Source organism: Sceloporus occidentalis, unplaced genomic scaffold (assembly GCF_023333645.1).
Source record: "Sceloporus occidentalis isolate IW3139 unplaced genomic scaffold, rSceOcc1.0.p SCAF_6, whole genome shotgun sequence".
NCBI lineage: Eukaryota > Metazoa > Chordata > Lepidosauria > Squamata > Phrynosomatidae > Sceloporus > Sceloporus occidentalis.
The window spans coordinates 4,803,441-4,825,247 of NW_028316986.1; the positions used below are offsets into that span (position 1 = coordinate 4,803,441).

At 39.3% G+C, this 21,807-nt stretch overlaps 1 protein-coding gene across 9 annotated transcripts in view; it reads left to right on the top strand.

The window, feature by feature from the left end:
- LOC149310349 (exostosin-like 3) overlaps nucleotides 1-21,807 on the top strand; it is a 225,578-nt gene that overhangs the window by 97,057 nt on the left and 106,714 nt on the right. Inside the window, exon 1 of one of the 9 annotated variants that reach the window (XM_089528775.1) lies at nucleotides 21,047-21,100. The exons of the other annotated variants lie outside the window; for them this stretch is intronic. The gene's annotated coding sequence lies outside the window, so the exon portion shown is untranslated. Of the gene's footprint in view, nucleotides 1-21,046; nucleotides 21,101-21,807 lie in introns of those variants that run through there. 9 annotated transcript variants of the gene reach the window in all.

A 21,807-nucleotide genomic window follows, 5' to 3' on the forward strand; every position in this document is an offset into this window, starting at 1 on the left:
CTCTATTTGGTGAAACTGCAGTGAAACACTCTGGGTGGCTAGGAATCTGCTTCTAAAAAGCAAATTCCCAAATAGAGGTTTTATACTGTCAGTTCTAGAAATGAGACAACAGGAGGAAGGAGAAACCAAAAAGTAATGGTCACAAGCACCACATTCGTGGTGCTACCAGTCAAGCCAAATGATTACTTACTGGGCACCTCTTGTTCTACCCAGTGCTCCGTACCTTTCTCCCTCGTTCTCCATCCCCTGGTCCGCACTGTAATTTTGAGTAGCAGTGCTTCTGGGATGCACAGTCCTGTTTGCTTGTATGCTTGACATCCAAACCATTTACCGTATATACTCGACTATAAGTCGACCTCATGTATAAGTTGAGGGCAGGTTTGCGTGCCAATACTATGGATTTAGATATGACCCTTGTATAATTCAAGTGTGAAACTTAGCAGCATATAACAAAGGATCTAAAGGATGAAGCAAAGCAAAACAATGTCAAAGAACTTCCAAAATTCCAGCAGACATAAATCTTTGTGCTCACTCCTAAAACTGGCTGGATGAGAGAGTAGAGGGGGTCAGTGCTTTCTTGCCTTCTTTCACCAGGAGATGGTTCCTTCTTTTAAATAAGAGTTAAGATACACTACTTACATTGACCTGTTGATAAGTCAACTCAGGTTTTTGGGTAAATTTTTTGACCTAAATTTCTAGACTTACACATGAATATATACCGTAAGTCAAAGTTTATAGTCCTCACAGCTGTGGAGATAATGTTGGCAAAAGTACAGTAGGCTGTCAGAGGAATTTTTGGAAGTCCAGGGAGTGCCAGGTGAGCAGGGCTTCTTCTATCAAAGAGGGAGAGAGACCTTTGATACTGAGTGTTATCCCTTATCACAGCTGGAGGAAACAACTTGTACTGTGTAGGATGCTTCTATTGATCACCTGTTTAGCCTTGTTACAGTTGGCTCTCCATATCCATGGATTCTTTATCTACGGATTCAGACATCCATGTCTTGAAAATACAAATACAAATTCGAAAAAGCAAATTTTAGTTTTGCCTTTTTTAATAAGGGACACAATTTTACTGCCCCATTGTATACAATGAAACTTGACCATCTATAGATTTTGGTATCTACAGGGGGTCCTGGAACCAAACCCAGTGGATACCAAGGGCCCATTGTATTCTGATTTTATTTTTATACACACACACACACACACACACACACACACACACACACATGCACACACACATGCACGCACGCACACACATACACACACTCATTCCCTGAGGAGAGATGAAGTTTATTTGTATTCAAGGGACTTTGATATTGCTGTTATTGGAGTCATTGTGAGCTGGCCAGACTGTATCTTGGAGCCTGTGGTGAACTGGAATTCATGTGGAAGACCATATGCTTTTATTCCTTTCATGATTCCTGCCTGCTTTAGAACTCATTAGTGCCAGAGAGCATGGCTATCGCCTCTATGAACAGAACATGTGGGCTAAAAGCAGAGAAAAGGGTACTGCAGTCACTTTGGAGAAAGACCTCGACTTCGCACAGCAGTTTCTCTCTCTTTGAAGTAATCTTTGATTGAACAGGAGGAATGTAAGGGGTGAAGGAATGCTGGAAGATTGCCCCCCCCCCACACACACACAAAACACTGTTTGCTTATAACAGAGTTTAAATTACAGGTTGAATCTCCCTTATTTGAAATGCTTGGGATAAAATTTGCAAAAACATATCCTTGGAGAGGAAACCCAAGTTTAAACATGAAATTCATTTACATATACGTAGCCTGAAATTAATTTTATACACAGTATCTCAAATAATTATGTGCATGAAACAAAATTGGTTTACATCGAACCATCAGAAAGCAAAAGTGTCTCTCTCTCAGCCAACCGTATGGACAATTTTGGATTTGGGAGTATTTCAGATTTCAGAATTCTGGATAAGATAAGCCCCAACCTGTATTGCTTTACGTTGGGAAGGGGAATGAGAAAAGAAAACATAAGAACAAGAGAAATGACATGGAGTAGTGGAAAGCAGGGCCTGATAAAATATCTTAGTTTCTTCCTGATTTGCCTGAAGCATTATCCTGATGAATACTCCACCCAAAACTGGTTTGCTGGTTTTTGAGCATCCTTTAGGAAGATGCATTTAGAACATGGGTGAGCAAACTAAGGCCCTGGGGCTCCATGTGGCCCACCAAGGCTGTTTTTGCAGTCCTCAACTGCTAAAGACTTCCTAGACTGCTCTTTTTCTGGCCAGAGTAAGCTGGTTAATGGCTTCTCCTGAAACCTAATGGAAACACCAATTCACCATTTATATAGGCTGCAGAGCAACCCGCACATTGTTTTAACATCAAAAAGTATGTATTAAATATATAGCGAAACAACAATTCAACCCTGAATAGTTATTTTGAATGCCAAAAACAGGCCCAAAAAACTGCAGAAGTATAAGAAGTGACTTTTCATCTCCTCCAGGTTGTATTTGTAGCTAAAAATATGGTTGCACTGCTAGGTACAGAAGTGAAAGTTGGCCCCTGAGACAGTTGCCTTTGTTGTTGCTAACTGCCATCAAATTGACTTTGACTTAAGGTGATCCTGTGAATGAGGGATATCCAAGACACCTTGTCCTCCACAGCCTTGCTCAGGTCTTGCATACTCTAGGCCATGGCTTCTCTGATTGAGTCTATTCACCTCTTCCTCTTCTCCTACTTCCCTCCACCTTACCAAGCATTACTTACTTTTCTAATGAGTCCATGTCTTCTCATGATGTGGCCAAAGTACTGTACAAGAGCCTTAGTTTAGTCATCTTGGCTTCTAGGGAGAGTTGAGACCTGATTTGCTCTGGGACCTATTTGTTTGTCCTCTTGGCCATCCACGGTACCTCAGCACTTTTCCTCAGTACCGCATCTCAGATGACGTTGATTTTCTATCTGCTTTCTTCACTACTCAGCTCTCACATCCCTACATGGTGACAGGGGATACAGTGTCTTAGACTATCCTAATTTTATTGTTCAGTTTAACATCTTTGCACTTTCGAATCTTGTCTTTCATAGCTGCCCTTCCAAATCTTCTGATTTACTGACTGCAGTCTCCACATGGATTAATGATTGAGCCAAGATATGAAAAATCTTGTACTATTTCATCTATTTTAAAGTCATGCAAATCCTCTGTGGCCATTATTTTTGTTTTCCTAATGTTCAGCTTTAAACCTACCATTGTACTTTCTTCATTGACTTTGTTCATTAACAGTTCGAAGTCTTTGATATTTTCTGCTAGCAGTATGGTGACATCTTCGTAAGTTTGATGTTCTTTCCTCCAATTTTCACATATCCTTCCTCCAAATCTAATCCTGCTTTGTGAATAATATTTTTACCATACATGTTAAACAAATAAGAGTGATACCAAAGTTTTACGCTCGTTTGCAAATTCTAGTTAATCCTAATCTTTGTTAGTTCTAATTTTAGTGCAGACATAGTATTCTATTGAAGTGGCCCATTGTGGCCCTCCAGATATTTCTTGACTTCAACCCAAATTTCTCCCTTCAGTTATACTGACTAGAGCCTCTTGCCTATCTATGCACTATAACCATAGTACTACAAAAGTTGAGGAAGGGATATCCTGTGTATGAGAGAGAGGGAGCATATAAATCTTTGGAGTACTTTCAGTCTCTTAATCTGACAGTCTTAAAAATCAGTCAGCATACCTTTTGCTGCAGCCAGATATTGATGTAAAGGTAGCAGAGCCCTTCAGTTTGAGCTAAAGGAAACTGCAGTCTCTGATCCAAAAATATAACAGGTGTTCTGGAAGTTGTAGTAAGTATAACTAAACTGAGTTACTGAGCAGGCAATATTTTGTAAAATGCCATTATTCACTCTCCTCTCATCACCACCACCTCTCTCTCCGTTTTGTACCACCAGCAATCCTGAAATGTGCATTTTTAGTTAGTCTGAGTGTTCATATATTGGAGAATAAAGAAGAGATGCTGAAATTTGAAAGTTTTAAAAAGGCAATTATGTGCAATTGGAGTCTCTGGTGGTTCTGGTCTGAGAGCTGAATAGGAAAGGATTGATCTTGTGAGTGGGCTATTGGGGAAGTAAGTGCTGGGCTATGCTGTAACAGATGGATTGAAGAGAGGAAAAAGATCTGAATGCTGTGGAAGCAAGAGGCATTCTTGAGCAGCACGAATTGACGGAAAGGGAAACATCTCTGTCTTTTCTCTCTGAAGTTCTCCCCAGGGTGTCATACAATATACTCCCTTGCTTCCGCAGGATATCCTGTTGTAGATCTGTTGGGATTCATTGCAGACAAATTGCCATGCCCTGTTGCTTGTTTGGGTTTGCTTCACACTCTTCTGCACTGCCACTACAAGGCAGATCTCCCTTCCCAAAATTTCAGTTTTTCTCCATCCTGCCTGTTTAAGCCAGGCATACTGTGCCACAAAGCCAGTGGCAGCTACAGTGACACCAGTGACATGCACGCAACTTCTCAAGAGCCTTGTCCTCAATGTTATTGGTAGGAAAGATGCAATGCACAAACCTGTGCCCAAAGAACCCATGTGGGCAAAACAAAACAAAACATGTTGCCAACCATGTGCCTGGTGCTCTTCAGCCACAAACAGTCATGGCCCACAGCCATTCCCCTCCTCCCTTGTTTGCAGTTGGCATTTGGCTGTCAGTGTGAAACTAATATCTGTAGAAATGCTGACATCTTTTCCTAATGTGCTGCTTCCCCTCCCCTCATGCTCCCCCATCAACTCATATGGCTGACAGGAGCCAACTTGGGATCGCTACCATTTGCTCATAGCTGTACGGTTGGATTCCCACACAGAAGGGTTTTCATAATTGGAAAGGCAGTGGAGAACGGCAGCCCCATGGGGGCCACAGAGTTGGCTGCCACTGGGGTCTCTGCTGAGAAGGGAGGTGGGGGAAGGAACTCCTTCTCCAGTCATGTTTCTTTTCCCCTTGAATAACCCATCTGAAGAGCAAGTGAATGGTGGGTGGTGGTGCTCATGTCCCACTTATGGGCTTCCCATCAGTATCTGGCTGACTATTGGGGTGAAACAGAAGGCGGCTGAACAAGAGAGGACTTTTGGCCTTCTGATCCAGCAGGGCTCTTCTTATTTTCAGAATAAAACTGTACCTTGAAACTGAGAAATAGCACCTGATATGTGGATCCTACAATTCTGGGCTCTGTCTGGAAGTGAGGTATGGCTGGAAAGTTCAACCTGGGAGAGATGTTTCCCACTCCACCCTACTAAGCTCTAGCCACCTGTCCTTGTACACCCAGCAATGGCTTCACCTCTGAGTGCTCTTTGTCATATCGAATCTGTGCTAATGCAACCAATGGCTGGCCAAATATCTCTGCTGAAGTAACTCACCTCTATGGTCCTTCCTAGGAATAAAGCATTTTTGGTCTTTTGCTCTGCAGAAGGATTTTCCTTCCCCTGCCTGCCTTCTTTCACCTTTTAGCCCCTTCTCCATATCTGATAGTCTCATTGGGTCTGTCTCTCCTCTCCTTTGCAAGTGAATAGTGCTGGTGGAATTTTCCCTTGATGAATTTGTCTCTCGACAAGGAGGAATACTGCCAGGCTTAATGAGCTGCAATGACAAGGGATATCTGTTTAAGTTAACATCCCAAACCATCTAGTAGTTCCTTGTTCTGCTTCTATTTCACCATTTGTCCTTTCCCCCATAAGCTACTCCTTATGAGTCTGCCATGGGATTTTCCTCACAGCACGAGGATGGGGTAAAGCGGGATGACACAACCAGTGAGAGAGCTGAAACGCTTGATACCCTTTCCTCCCCTTACTGTTCCCCCCCCCCCTTTAGCAGCCTTGGTGGCAGGAAAACCTCCCCAGGGCCCATCTGTGCTCCTGTCATCATATAAGAAGAAGAGTTTTTGACAAAATCTGGAACCAGCAAGTCATGAATATGGCATTAAATACTCTAAGCATCAGATCCCTCTGATCTTGGAAGCTATGCAGGGTCACTCCTGCTTAGTACTTGTGACCATCAGTGAATTCCAGGTGCTGTAAGGTATATTTCAGAGGAAGGAATGGGAAAACCACTTCTGAGTATTCCTTGCCTAAGAAAACCCTATGGAATTCATGGGGCTACCATAATTCAACAAGCAACTTGAAGGGACATACATAGGTCAACACTCACACCTTGAATTTTACTTTGGGAACATATTAAAAAACCAATACAGTTATTTCAGGACTAGTATTCTATTATCTCTAGTCTGGTTACTATATTTGCCAACAGATATATCTCATCCACAGGGTCGCTATGGGTTGAAATTGACTCGAGGGCAGTTAACAAGAAAAATATCACACACACACACACACACACACACACAATGTCATGCCACAATAATGAGGACTTTTTTGCCTTCCACACCTGTGGATAATGTGCCCTGAGGAAGCAAGGAGGAGCTGAAGCTTTGGGATGAACTTGCATTGTGAAACAGAGCAGCTGTATAAACATGTTGGAGACCCTGCTGTTTGGGGTTTCGTTAATTTCTTTAATGTGAAAGTCTTTTGCAGCATGGACCTTCTTTGGTGGGTTCTGCCCTAATTCACCATTGATTGCACCAGTAACAAGGTCTTTTTCTCACCTCCCTGCCTTAAAGATGAGGAAATTCACTGAAAGGGAGAAAGTCTGATGTATACAGGAAAAAAACAAGGGGGGGGGGGGTTGAGATTCTTTCATTGTAGCCAGAAATGAAACTGGAACTGTAGTTTAAATTCCATTGCATAGACGACTGATCCTGGTGGTACTTCTTACAATCTGAAGGGAATGTTTATCAGTGGCCAAGTTTTCACTGAGATGGCCAACTTGTAGAAGTCAGGAACATAGCCGTGTTAGTTTGGAATATCAATATGCAAAGAGATCTTGTAGCACCTTTGAGACTAACTGTGTGAAGGAAGGTGTCTCTGAAGATGCCAGCCACAGATACAGGCGAAACATCAGGAATAAACTCTTCTAGAACATGGCCACAGAGCCCAAAAACCCCACAAAAAACTATCAATTTAAACAGTCACTGAAACCCCAAAAGTAAAAAGATGCACATTAATACTTCTTTGTGACCACTTTAATGGCGAGTTTTGTGCGACATCATGTGAAATCATTTTGCATAATTATGTGATTTTTCTGGGATATTCTTGGGATAAACTCTCTATTTCCTTTGTGTGATAAACTCCATAGAGCAGGGGTAGGCAACCTTTTTGAGCCGGGGGCCGGGTTGCTGTCCCTCAGACAACTGGGGGGCCGAAGCCAAAAAATAAATAATTAATTTATTTTTTTTAAATGAAATAAATAAATAAACCGGGACAAATGTAGGACAAAATTTTCTAATGGAGGGCACTTTTTATAAAAATGGAGGACACGCGAAAAAATTTGCTGATTTTAAAAAAATGTTAATATAAATGCATGTTTCTGAGGCTTCTGTAGACAATTGCCCCCCTTGCCCGCTGCTTGCCCCTCCTTGCCCGCCTCCTCCTGATAGGCCAAAGGCCCCACGCCCTCACGTGAGAGGCCAAAGGCTCTGGCGGCAATTGGCGGCAGGACCAGGCGGGGGCCGGTCCCAAGGCCTTGCCAGGCCGCATCCGGCCCGTGGGCCGCAGGTTGCCTACCCCTGCCATAAAGTGTGACTGGATGGGCCCCTAAACAGGAACACACCACACTGCAACAGTTCGGTGCAGCATCCATTTGTAAATCCTCATGTATGTGCCATTGCTGGAGTATTCTGTGTGAGTGGGTTTTAATAGAGGCAGAAGAGGAGCAGACACCTCCAGTGGTAGGGTGCCCCTAACCTTGATTCTCAGTTATCAATCAATCCATCTTTATTGTTTTTGGCCAATGGCCATTGCAAAAACCAAAATAATAAAACAATACACATAAAATTTCCATAGAACCAATATTCAATGAATTGTATCAAATAACAGAAGTTTAACATGAACAATTATGGGTAACTTATATGACATAAATATGTTAAAATTCACAGTCGAACCCTTTTAGATCAAATTATCCCATTATAGGGAATAGTTATCTCTGCTGTTAATTTCTTCTTGATCTATTTAGCAGCAAGGGCAAACAAGGCTACACGCCAGGTCACATATTTATCTGTGTCCATAAGGAGATAAAGTACTTTTTCTTGAGAATTCAAAAATACTTTTATTATCAATTAAAGGTAAAATAAAACACTCCCTAGGATCTTTATATAGAGGACAACAGAGTAAATAATGTACCAAGTCCTCTGAGCAGGGCATAGATTCTCAGTTATTAGAACAGCCCCCTTACTGTTTATGTGTTCTCCTCCTTTGCCATATTTTCTGATTATGTGTATCTGGTTCCTTTGCTGTATTTTCTGATTCTTATTTTCTCTTTAGAAAAGGCATTCACAAGGAGACAGCCTTAGCAGACTGCTTCTGTCTGGAGTTTTCTCCTCCCCTTTTAATTAAAAAAAGCTAATCTGTGATTTCTTGAAGATCTTCTATTTTAATCCTTGTCTTTTGCCCCCCTCATAATTCCAATTGGTTTAGTGGGTAACAGGTGCAGTTGTGCTTACCCTTTTTATCATCCAATAATTGCATTTTAATTCAAGTACCATTTCTGTGAATATGTTTTTTTGACTCCTCATGTGAGTAACTAACTCCCTCAGTGTCATTTCTTTCCCATATTCAATTTTGGAAGAAGCTCTCTCTTACTGCAATGCAGGGAACCACAGAAGGATGGGAGAAGGTTGTCTGTTTTGATAAAGAAATAGTTTTGACTGTTTCTCTCCAACAGAGAAGAAGCAGTGTTTCCAAATCTTTTTTTAAAAAGCATTGCTTTTTAATAAAAGGCTATTTTCCCCTGGTTTTAACACTATCCCCCATTTAGAGGGTTTAAATTCTCACATGTATCATTGCTGCATCCCAGAACAAGGAACAGTGGGCAGTTTTCTCCTCTCCTGTAAAATGGGCAAGATGCTTTTTTCTCTTGGTCTTGAGAAACTTTTTGTATTTGTGGGAACATTTTTTGTACAAATTACATGGCTAAGCTATAGTTGTTTGGATGAACATGTCAAAAATTAGAGGCACTGGATGAGGGGGTTGTGTCTTTTTTATTGATCTGCCAGTCCTTGGATGTTTGTTCTCTTTGTCTTTCTGTGCGTTTTATTTTACAAAGGAAAAAGATAGCGCTCCCTGTCTTGGCTTTTTATTTCTTTCTGGAGATGAGAACTTGGATGGATACTGGCAATTTCTTAGCATCACTCACTGAGGAGACATTTTGGAAGTGTTTTTCACACCCACAATCCTCCCATCTCCCCTCAAAGAACCTCAGAAGTTATGACAGGATCTTTCACTGGTAAATTTAACAACATTGGAAGTTTTGAAAAGTATTTTACAAATGAAAGCAGTATGAGGAATAGCGGTGCAATGGTACAACTGAGACTAGAAATCCCTATGGAGCACTTTCTGTAGCGAACGCAGTAATTTGTAGTGCAAACTGAATTGTGCAGAGGGGCTTATGGTGGTCATTTGAGGCAAGGCTCTCAGGGAAACTGCACATCGCAGTATTAATTATGATCGGCATAGATCTCCCGCTCTTTGAACCGTCTCTACTTATCACTTGTGTGGAACATTGGAGGTGTATTCCTATACACACTAATTTGGGAGTAAGTCTCACAAAATGCAGTGGAACTGACTTTGGATAGACACAGACGAAATGGACTATAAATCTCAGCTCTGATAGAAACAGCCATCAATTTCCAGGCTGTCTTTTCTCAATGAATGTTCTGCAGTTACTCTTGCTAAGTATTAATAGCGACAGCTGCTGAGACCCATACTTACTCTTTTCACCCCTCTCTCCTCCTGCCTCTTACCTTGCGATCCCTCATTCTGGAAATCCCTTCATTATCTGTTGTTCTCCTCCTCTTGGCTCTCAGTGAGTGGTGGATCTTTTTAAAGAAGACATGAGAAGTTTTTCTGTTGGATTCACAACATAGCTGTCAATCCGCTTTAGATGAGGTTTGACTGGGCCATGTCAGAGACCTGTGCTGCCTTGTTCATTCCTTGTGAAGAATATGCTAGATCTATTTTTTAAAAATGGATTTTAAAAACATAATTATAAAAATATAAAAGGAAAGAGGAAAAAGAAGGGAGAAGGGAAATAAATAGAATATGAACAAGGGCTGGGTGATGCTGTTGTTTGCCATGAAGTCAACCTTCAACTTATGGCAGTCCCTCTGAATGAGAGACATCCATTACGCCTAGCAGTCTACTGCCTGCTCAGGGTTTGCAAACACAGGGCTGTGGTTTTCTTGATGAAATCCATCCACCAGTGATACTTTCTCCCTCTTTTCCTATTGCTTTCCACTTTATCAAGCATTACTATCTTTTTCAGTGAGTCACATCATCTCATAATACATGACAGCCTCAGTTTACAAGGGGATCTTGCAGTAACTTTGAGACTAACTGAAAGATGAAAGTTGGTAGTATGAGTTTTGGAAGTTTTGTAGACTAGAGCCTACTTTCTCAGATGCATTCCCAAAGGTGCTTCAAGATCTCTTTGCATACTGATTTTCCAGACTTACATGGCTATATTTTTGAATCTTGCCAACCTCAGTTTAGACCTCTTCGCATCTAGTGAGAGTTCAGGCCTAATTTTCTCTTAAGACCCATTCATCTACTTGACAGATCATGGTATAAGTAAAATTCTTCTCTGGCACCATGTTCAAATAAGTTGATTTCCTTCCTGTCAGCTTTCTTCACGGACCAGCATTCACAGTCATATATAGAAATTGGATATATTATGGCAGGGGTAGGCAACCTTTTTGAGCCGGGGGCCGGGTTGCTGTCCCTCAGACAACTGGGGGGCTGAAGCCAAAAAATAAATAATTAATTTTTTATTTAAAAATTAAATATGGACTTCCGGTGCTACGGCGGGTGCGAGAAGCCTCCTCTCTACACCACTCTGAGAGGAGACTTGCAGATCCCAGGTTTAAAAGTAAGTTTACAACGCTAAAAACTTTTTTAAGGAGCTCCCCAGAAAGGGGAGAAGAAGAGGGGCTCAGCGCTACCTCCGTTACTCTAAAACGCCCAGCGAAGCGGCAAGGAAATCGGCCAGCAAGGGGACGCAAAGAGAAATGGAGGTTTGAGCCAGCCAGTACCGGGATCTTGCAGCCGCGGCGCGGCAGAAGCACCGCCGTCACTGCCTTTGAGTTACAAATTCCGCATCTTTATTTAGTGACTCTGACTCTGTGGGGATTCAACCCTTTTCTTTAAATCCTAATACGGCATTATATACTCTCCAAACTGACGGACGCCGCGAGAGGACGGAGAGAGGGAGAATGGAGAACGGAGCTTCAGTTTAAACGGGTCCCCTTGGAGAAGCGGCTTTTCCCTCTCCCCCCCCGCGCTGGATTGAGACTTGGCAAAGACTCTAGAGCTTTGCTAAGAGCGCTGTTTGAGCTACTTTCATTCCCCTGCCCTTTATAAAGGTAGAATTAAGAGTGGACTTTATTTCCTTGTTCTATATTTTCTCCCCGCTTTGAGGAAAACACTGCCCTGCTGGACACTCAGCTGAAAAAGATTGATTTAATGGGAAGCATCCCGTCCGCCATCTTGACACGGAGAGACTGGAGCAGCATTCTTCCTTGGGATCATTAAACACTACTTCGAGTTCCCTGCTTTTGGACTGGGGGAGAGAAAAATAAAACTTTTGGAGACGTAGGAAGCTATCTTGCAGCGCCTTGTGGACTACTGACTAGAAGGATTAATCTGGATTGTGTTACAACGAAGCTGGGAATTCTACTCCAGGCAAGGTCTGGCGCACGTGTTGGGAAACGCTGCAAGAGCCGGCTGTCACTGAAACTAACTGTGGAGAGTGAGACATAAGAGGGTGAAAATACTCGCCTTCCATTTACTCAGTATTTAGCTTCCTCAACATTTTGATAGAAGAGGGATTACAAAAATGCAACTATGTACTTAATTTACGGTTTGTCCCTACAATAGTAACATAGTGAATGTAACTAGCTTTTTGTTGAATAGCTTATTGGCAACATTATATTTACTGAAATCAAGACAAACTCTCTCCAGTCAGGTAAAATAGCAAGCCTGCAGGACGCTTAATCTGCTGGTCTATATAAGGCAGCAGCAAAGAAAAACAGCTTGATTTTTTCTCCTCTCTTCCTTCTCCTGCCTCCTTTCTTTTCCCCCTCTCTTCTTAAGTCATTATTACAACAATACTAATTGGATAACATTTCAACTATTGTGATAACTATATACATATATTTCAGATAACACTAGATACACAATTTAGGGGTTGTGGAATAACTTATTTCCTCTTCTTCTTCCTTCTTTTTTTTTTTTCTCTTCCCTTTCTTTCTTGCTTTTTGGTTTATTAATTAAAACAGACAACGAACCTGCTGTAGCAGAGAAAGGGGGGCTGAACATATACAAAAGAACTGATTTGTCTTTTTTTCTTGTCCTTTCCCCCCTCCCCCTCTTTTTTTTTTTTTTTTTTCTTTCCATCTTTTCTCCCTTCCTTCTTATTCACTTGCTGGCTCTCCTCCTTTCTCTCCCCCTCCCCTCTCAACTATCTTGTGAAGAGCTAGAAACTGTAGACATTGTGTCAATTTATTGTTAAACGAGAGACAAAGGAATGTAACTACATTATTATTAAGCTCGAATTACCTATTTACCTCTCTAGGGAGTACTACTAACCATCTGACCATTCTGAGTACTACATAATATACATCTTTGTTTCTATTCATATTCGCCTACTTAACGCCGATTTGAGAAAGTGTGGTTTGAGGGGGGCTGACTGAGGAAAGTATCCTTACCTCCTGTGGTATAAAAGTAAAGAGGAAGGGCGGATAGTGATTAAGAATAGCCACAAACCACCGAGGTAAATATTTCAGATTTCAGAGCTAAACTTTTCTAATTCAACATTAGAGATAGAACGGGGGAAATAAGTATTTATCAAACTGCAGATATTTGATTCCCATATCCAAAATAAAGGAATAGATATATTGACTCGGGAATAAAAGATTCAGAGGAAGGTCCATCTACATAGTGATAGTATTAAATAATAATATTTATTACTATAGTTTACGGTAGTAATATAACTTTAAGGGACAATAAAAGGAAATTTAATCTTACAGAGACCAAAGAATTCAAGGGAAGTAATTACAGATAGAAGATAAGGATTATCCCCTACAAGAATCAAAATGGCAATGACCAGGAGAGAAAAAGAAAGACAACAACAAGCAGCTGCCATGTTGAGTCAAAGAAGACTGTCTAATGCTGACTCAAACTCAGGACTACTAGAAGAAATGAAAAGATTACATATGGAACTTAAGAACGAGATTTGGGATTCAAAAGAAGAAACGAGACGTGAAATCAGAGAATCGAGAGAAGAAACAAAGAAAGAACTAAAGTATGAGGCCGGCAGAATAAGACAAGATTTAGATAAACTTAATAAAGACATTGAAAAAATAACAGGAAATATAGAGAAACTGGACCAAAAGGCAAAGAAAATGGAAGAGAAGATAGAAGATCTAAATAAATATCAACAAGAAGACCAAGATGCTATTCTGAGACTAGAAATCAAGCAAAGGGAAAAATGTATAAAACTAAGAGGCCTCCCGGAACAAGCTCACGAAAACCTCTATGACTTTTTGACCCCCTACTTAGCTAAATACCTAGATATGCCGGTACAACAAATGTGCGGAGAAATTGACAGGATGTATAGGATAAATTCTAACACAGCAAGAACCAGGAAGCTACCAAGAGACGTGGTGCTGTACTGGCTAAGAAAGCAGACAAAAGATGCATTCCTTCAAAAGAACTTTAAAACAAGATTTGTGATAAGAGGGGTGGAGATCCAGGTGTTTAAAGATATCCCGGCGGAAGTACTAAGAAGACGGAAGGATTATCAATTTTTGACAGAACAACTGAAGAGATACAAAATTCCATTTAGGTGGGAAGAACTGGAAGGACTATCCCTAACATGGAACCAAAAAAGATATAAATTAAACTCGCTAGAAAAAGCTGGAAATTTTTGGAAAGAATTTAAAAAAGAAATGATGAAAAGAACATCTCCAGGGGAGAAGAAAGATAGAAACGAGAGGGAAGAAAATGAAGACCTCCTAGGACTATTATCAGAAACAGGGAACGGCGAGAGAGAGGAGAGGGGGCAAGAGGTGGAGGAAGGAAAGAGAAACACTCCGGAAGAGAGGGAGAGCAGAGAAGAACTGAGAGAAGTGGAATAAAGTTTCAGCAGATAAAGAACAGTGAAGAAAGATAAACAAACTCCTTGACTTTTTTTATTTTTTTATTATTTTAATTAATAAACCTAGATTGAAAACTCACTGAAATTTGGTGATTATAAAAGATAATTTATACATTTATTACATGAAATTAATAACCTGGAACGTAAAAGGATTAAACTCGCCATGCAAGAGGAAAAAAGTAACCCACCACCTAGGAAAAATAAATTGTGATATTACATGTATACAAGAAACCCATATCAAATGTACTGAAAAAAGACTTATAAGATTTAAAGATCTAGGGAAAGATTATATCTCGGCAGCTAAGAGTAAAAAGAAAGGAGTGGCAATTTATATTAAAAATCACATACAATCAAAAGAAGTTTTAAATGATCCTACAGGACACTACATAGGTGTGGAAGCTAAGGTGAATGATGAAAAGTATTTAATACTAGGTATATATTGCCCCCAAGATAAAAAAGGACTCTTCTATTATAAACTACATAACGAAATAGAGAAACTGAAATTTGATAAAATAATAATTATGGGCGACTTCAACGGCGTGGTAGAACCTTCCTTAGATAAAAAATCCATAAAACAAATCAAAAACAACCAAGGTATACTTCCCCAATCTTTCTTCGACTTAACAAATAGCTACTACCTAAAAGACGCTTGGAGATCAGGTGGAAACAAGGGAAAGGGATTTACATTCTTTTCACATAGGCATCAATCTTTGTCTCGTATTGATATGATCTGGGTACCAACCTCTCTGTGCAACATGATTAAATCAGTAGAAACACAACCAAGACTAATTTCAGATCACAACCCTGTAATAGTTACGCTCACCCAAAAGACCAGAATAATGAACTGGAGACTGAGTGACTCTACAATCCAAAATAAAGAAGTTATAAAAAAAACAAAAGAGGTAATAATTAATTATTTTAAAGAGAATACAACTCAAGATACAAAATTAAAAAACGTGTGGGATGCTGGCAAAGCTGTGGTGAGGGGTTTCTTAATTAGTCAAGAAGCCTACTTGAACAAAAAAGAAAAGGAAAAAGAACAGGAGATATCCAAATTAATAGCAATAAAAGAAAAAGAACTGGAATCAAACCTGGGAGACTCTAATTTATTGGAAGAGATCAACTTGCTAAAAAAACAAAATATGAACAAAGATACAGTAGAAATTAGCAGAAAACTAAAAATCTTAAAACAGAAGAATTTTGAACATGCCAATAAAATTAGTAAAGGAATGGCGGAAATGTTAAGAAAAAAACAAAATAAAAAAACAATAGTTGAATTAAAAACAGACGGCAATACGATAACTAAACAAGAAGAAATAAAAAACGAATTTGTTCAATTTTTTTCAAAGATATATCAAAAACAAGAAATAGATGTAAGAGACATACATAAATATTTAGCAGATAGTGAAGATGAATATATAAAACCAAATGAGAACCAATTTGAGGATTTAAACAAACCAATTAGCTTCATGGAAGTAATGACAGCAATTGACAATTTGAAAACTGGGAAATCTCCAGGACCTGATGGGTACACGGTACAATACTACAAAACATTTAAGGACGTATTATGTGGCCCATTACAAACTATGCTAAATTCGATATTGAGAGAGGGAATCCCCGAAACATGGAAAGAAGCTGATATAATACTAATCCCGAAGGAAGGAAAAGATCCTAAGGAAGTTCAAAACTATAGACCAATTTCGCTATTAAATATCGATTACAAAATTTTCTCATCAATATTGGCAACTAGATTAAAAAAATTTTTAAAGGATAGTATAGATAATGATCAGAAAGGATTCCTCCCTCAAAGACAAATAAGAGAAAACACAAGATTAGTACTAAATATATTGGAATTTTATGAAAAACACAACGAAAGAGAATTAGGCTTATTATTACTAGACTTAGAAAAAGCATTCGACACAGTCTGTTGGGAGACACTCTTTGAAATTTTAGGGAAATTGGAATTAGGCCCTAAATTTATAGGATGGATCAAAGAAATATATAAGGACCAAAAAGCAAAAATAATAGTGAATGGCGAAAAATCCAATTTTATTAAAATAAATAGGGGTACGCGTCAGGGCTGTCCCCTCTCTCCGTTATTATTCATACTTACAATTGAAAGACTGATCAAAAGGATTAAGAATAATAATCATATCCAAGGTTTAAGGATAAAAAAACACGAATACAAACTAAGGGCTTTCGCTGACGATTTAGTAATTTTTCTAAACGACCCATGCAAAAGCGCAATAGAATTAATGACAAAAGTTGAAGAATTTGGAGAAATAACAGGCTGCAAGCTAAATAAAGACAAATCCACGATATTAACCAAAAATATGTCTCCAAAAAAAGAAAGGGAACTTTCTGAAATATTAAAGATCAAAATAGAAAAGAAAGCAAAATACTTAGGAATAACAATTTCTAGCAATTTAAACGAATTATTCGATATCAATTACAAAAAAACATGGAAAGAAATTAAATTAAAATTGGTGAAATGGAGAAAACATAATTTATCATTTATGGGGAAGATAGCAGCAATAAAATTGATGGTTCTCCCGAAAATTTTATATCTATTTCAAACACTCCCAATAGTAATCAAAGACAATTTTTTCAAAATCTGGCAAAGAGACTTAAGTAATTTTATTTGGCAAAAAAAAAGACCTAGAATTAGACTAAAAACGTTGCAAGACCTAATAGAGAGAGGTGGACTAGGCTTACCAAATTTAAAACTATATTTCGAGGCATGCAGTTTAATGTGGATTAAAGAATGGATTTTGCTAAAAGACGACGAATTGTTAGAGATCGAGGGTGACAAATTAATATTCGGATGGCACGCATATTTGGGATACGACAAAACAAAAGCAAATAAAGATTTTAATCTACATCACATTAGAAGGTCATTACTCAAAACATGGAATAAATACAAGCACAGAATCATGGCTAAATTCCCTAATTGGTTCTCTCCCCAGGAAGCTATTCAAAGAGCGGAAACTAGGCAAAAAACAGAGTGGTTAACATATTCAAAATTATTAAAAAAAGATAAAAAGGGAAACATAGAATTTAAATCACAAAAAGAACTTTTGGAGGAAGGGACAGACATTGACTGGTTTAGATATTGGCAAATAAGAGAAAGATTTAAAGTGGACTCTAAAATAGCAAGTATCGCGGTGGAATCATGTGAATTTGGGAAAATCATAGATAAAGAAAACCCAAAATGGATATCTGAATTCTATAAATTATTGCTTAGCTGGCATCAAGAAGAGGAAGTAATAAAAGAAAACATGATACAATGGGCAAAAAACATTGGCTACCCTCTAAATCTTGACAGGTGGGAAGCGGTGTGGAAAAAGAGATTAAAATATTCGGCTTCATATAACTTGAGAGAAAGTTATTATAAAACTTTTTACCGCTGGTACCTAACGCCAGAAAAGATATCTAAGATGTACAAATCGACAAATAATCTATGTTGGAAATGCCAAAAGGAACCTGGAACTCTATATCACTGTCTCTGGTCATGTAAATTAGTTAAAAATTTCTGGAAAAAGGTACATGAAACGATAAACCTGATTTTGCCAACAAAAATCAAATTCCTTCCTGAAACCTTTTTATTAAATATGTGGGAAGAGGAGGTAGATGGAAAACATGGGAAGGTTTTGTATTATCTAATATCAATGGCGAGATTGGCTCTAACGCAAAAATGGAAAGGGAAAAAGATCCCAAGTAAAAAAGACTGGCTAATGAAAGTATACGATGCAATAGAGATGGACAAAATGACACTATTGCTTAGAGACCAATCTGTGGAGAAAGTAAATGAAGAATGGGCGAAAGTTTTAGAATGTTTGAATAAGGAATGGGGGAAGATAGCAACAATTAGATATTGTAAATAATAGAAATAAATAAAATAGTATAGTACGCATATCACTCTTATTAGATTATATAAGTTGGAGAGTAAAGATGAAACGAAAAATCTTGAGGACTTATAATAATTAAAGACAATAGAGGGGTTTAAAATGAATTACGTATAGGATCAATAAATAGATAGCAGTAAGATCAAAAATAAGCGGGAAAAGAAAACTTAGAAATACTATCGCTGTAGATGGACCTTGGAAAGGAAAATAACAATGATATCACAAATGTGATATAATCTTAAAAGGGTGGGAAATAAAACAACTATACCTAACAGAATCAGAGAGAGAAGTCTGATAAGAATGGGATGAGAGATGGTGGAAGAGCGAATGAAGGAAGAGAAGAATGAATGAAGGTAAAGTAGGTGTCGGAAGGTGCGTGTATGTAGTAAGAATGGTGAGAGGAGGAGGGAAGAAGGTAATTAGATGGGAGAAAAAAAAAGAAGAGATCTAGGGAGAGGAAGAGGAGAAGATGGGAAAGTAGAAGGTAATAGCAGGAAGGAGATTAATCATAATAGAAGGTACAAGAGGGGAAACAAGAGAAGGCAAGAGGTAAAGGGGAAATAAAACACTAAAGAAAGAGGATAAGATATAATACCTAAACCTCAAGGGAATAGAGAAAGATCCACCTCTCAAACAAGCAAATATGCATATGTATAAATATGTATACATATCTGTGTAGATATGCCCTCCATTTTGGGCTACGCAACTCTTTCCAGATCTATGCTCTACCCAATCTCTTTTAGATGTACAATGTGATATAAGGATTAGTAAGTTTGTACTGAGATATACTTGTCATTGTTGTTGTGTGTTTTTTAATTTTCAATAAAATTAAAAAAAAAAATTAAATATATAAATAAACCAGGACAAATGTAGGACAACATTTTCAAATGGAGGACACTTTTAAAAAATGGAGGACACGTGAAAAATTTGCTGATTTTTAAAAAAATGTTAATATAAATGCATGTTTCTGAGGCTTCTATAGACAATTGGCCCCCAAAGACCCTGGTGGCAATCGGTGGCAGGACCGGGCTGGGGCCAGTCTCAAGGCCTCGCTGGGCCGCATCCGGCCTGCGGGCCATAGGTTGCCTACCCCTGTATTACGGCATGAGGTGATTCCAGCTCTGGTATGTACATTAATATAAGCTGACCACATTTCCAAAGTAGAGTTTTTGAAACTGATGTTTGTCAAATATACATTCATACACAGTCAAAGCAGTAAGAATTTAGGACTATTGAACAATGAATAGTGAATGTTTATCTTTCTGTCCTTGAAGTATAAGTCTCTTTTCAACAGGATTCACCAAGGTTGACCCTCAATTAAATTCCACATCACAGAAATGGAAAGAACATGTATATTGAAAAATACCAGAGATTGTTCTTATGCAAAATTAAATGGATTACAAAATCAGAGCTACACTGGATCTAACCTTGAAGTTAGTAGTTGTGAGATAAGAATGGGCATAAAAACTCCCTATACCATGTTACTTTTACATCCTGCTTTACCTCCAAGTGAACTCATGGTGACATTGACAGGTTGGCTTCAAGGTTTGACCCTTCTAGTTCTCTCATCTGTGAGTTTGGATAATCTGAGTATGATAAGGGGCCAGTTTAGAACAGCCTTGTTCTTGCATGAGTCTTTTAGGATGTTTTTGTGAATGGACTATTTTGTTCATTCCAACCCAGTACTGAGCTTTCCAAATCTTAAACACAGAAGTGTGTGAACTTTTAAGTGTGCGCTACTCAGGAATCACAGGCTGTAAAGAATTGGTTGTGGTCAGTGGTCTTGTCATCTGGTTTATTCTCTTTTATTCACTCATATGCATTTTATGAAGAAGGCCATAGGAAAACAAGTCCTACTACATCAGCTTTTATTTCCAATTGCTATTTTAGGCCAGATGTGGGCCCCCAAAGACAATTTTGGTGGGTGTGACTGCGTTTCAGGAATTGGGAGGCAGTAGTGAAGCTTGTGGGTGCCTTACTTCAAGCCCCTTATCAGCTGAAAAATCACCCTAACAACAGTCCAAACATTTTTTTAATGATGAAGTTCAGAGAGCTTTGGTGGATTGGCAGAGGGACTGCAAAAATGAGACATGACATGAGATTTGCAGCTTCACTTTCCCCACCACAATGTATATATAGCATTTTGGCATGATTTCCTTTTGCAAGGAAGGGGAATTGGGCGCTGAAACCACTGGGTCTTCTGTATTACAACAACACATGAAGTAACATTTGATTTTTGCATATTGAGTCTGCCTGTGAATCCTTATGAGGAGTTTTGCATTATTTCAGAAAAAAAGCAGACATATTTCTTTGCTCTAATAATTTGCCCCCTGCCCATGCTTTGGATGAAGACTAAAAGTTGGCCTCTTTGCAGCCTCCCCAAAAGTTTTTAACAAAAGTCTTCAGAAACAACTCTATTGTTTCAAAATGTTGAGGGGGAGGCAACGGACTGTGAGAAGTTACTTCTAAGATAATGGGATCCAGAGCATCCTCCTACCCCTCATTTATGGATGGTTTCAGCATGTCATTGTATTCATTCATCTTAAAAATAACTCTGAACTCTTGGTGAGGATGGGGCAGAGATGCAAAGTGTATCTTCCCACACAGTTCCTGTACTTGTTAAAGACGGCTGGGATTTGCAGCTACCGAAAGCATCAAACTGGGGGAGTCAATCCAGCCCATTCAGGTGCTGATTGCAAGAGTTCTGAGAGCTCTTGAAGCCAAAACTGGCAATCTGGAAGGCTTTGCTCTGTCTCTCTCTCTGTGTTTCATAAAATATTGTGGCCAAGACTGGAAGCAGCTAAGCCATGGAGGGATGACTTCTAACCACCCGGGACAGAAGAAACGAAAGAAAGATGCAGCTCAGCTACCTGAGTTGAGAGAGTCCTTTGTTCACAAAATCCCTTGCAAGCTCTCTAGTGGTGAGTGGCATCATGTCTTCTGTTAAAAAGGACACCCCACAGCCCATAATTCCTGTTTTCTGTTTCTGCTTCAGTTTCTGATCAGATCTAACTACATGAGTTCCACTGGCCATTTCTCTACCCTTGCCCCATGGGCTGCATGTGCCAACATACCTTTTCTCAGTTGCCCCTCCAAAGTGGTAACCGGAAGTGAAGTTTGGTCACTTCCTTATAGAACCAGTTGGAAGAGACCCCCAAGGGTCATCCAGTCCAATCCCCTGCCATGCAGGAATACACAGTCAAAGTACTTGTGAGAGATGGTCATCCAGTCTTTGTTTAAAAATGTGCAAGGAAGGAGATTCCTGGCAAGATTTGGAGGAGAAGTAGAAGAGGGGGGAAAGATGGGTGGGTGGGTGGGTTTTTGCCTGTATTGGGGAGGCTTTAGATGCAATTTTCAGCTGACTTTTGTCTTAAAAATCACACCAAAAAATGAAAATTAATTCTGTTCTCTCTCAGGGCTTTGGAGGCCAGAAATAATGGGGAGGCGGCTACATGTAGCTTGCAGCCCACACATTCCATACCTTTAAGGTGAGGTAAGGCAGAGGTCCCTTCTGAGTTGTGGGAGATATTCCTGTTGCTTCTTACTTTTTCTGTGTCCTGCAAACGAAAGAACTCAACTCTGTGGTTCTTCCCCTTGGCCTGTCTCCTGGGCCCTCTGTCCATTGCAG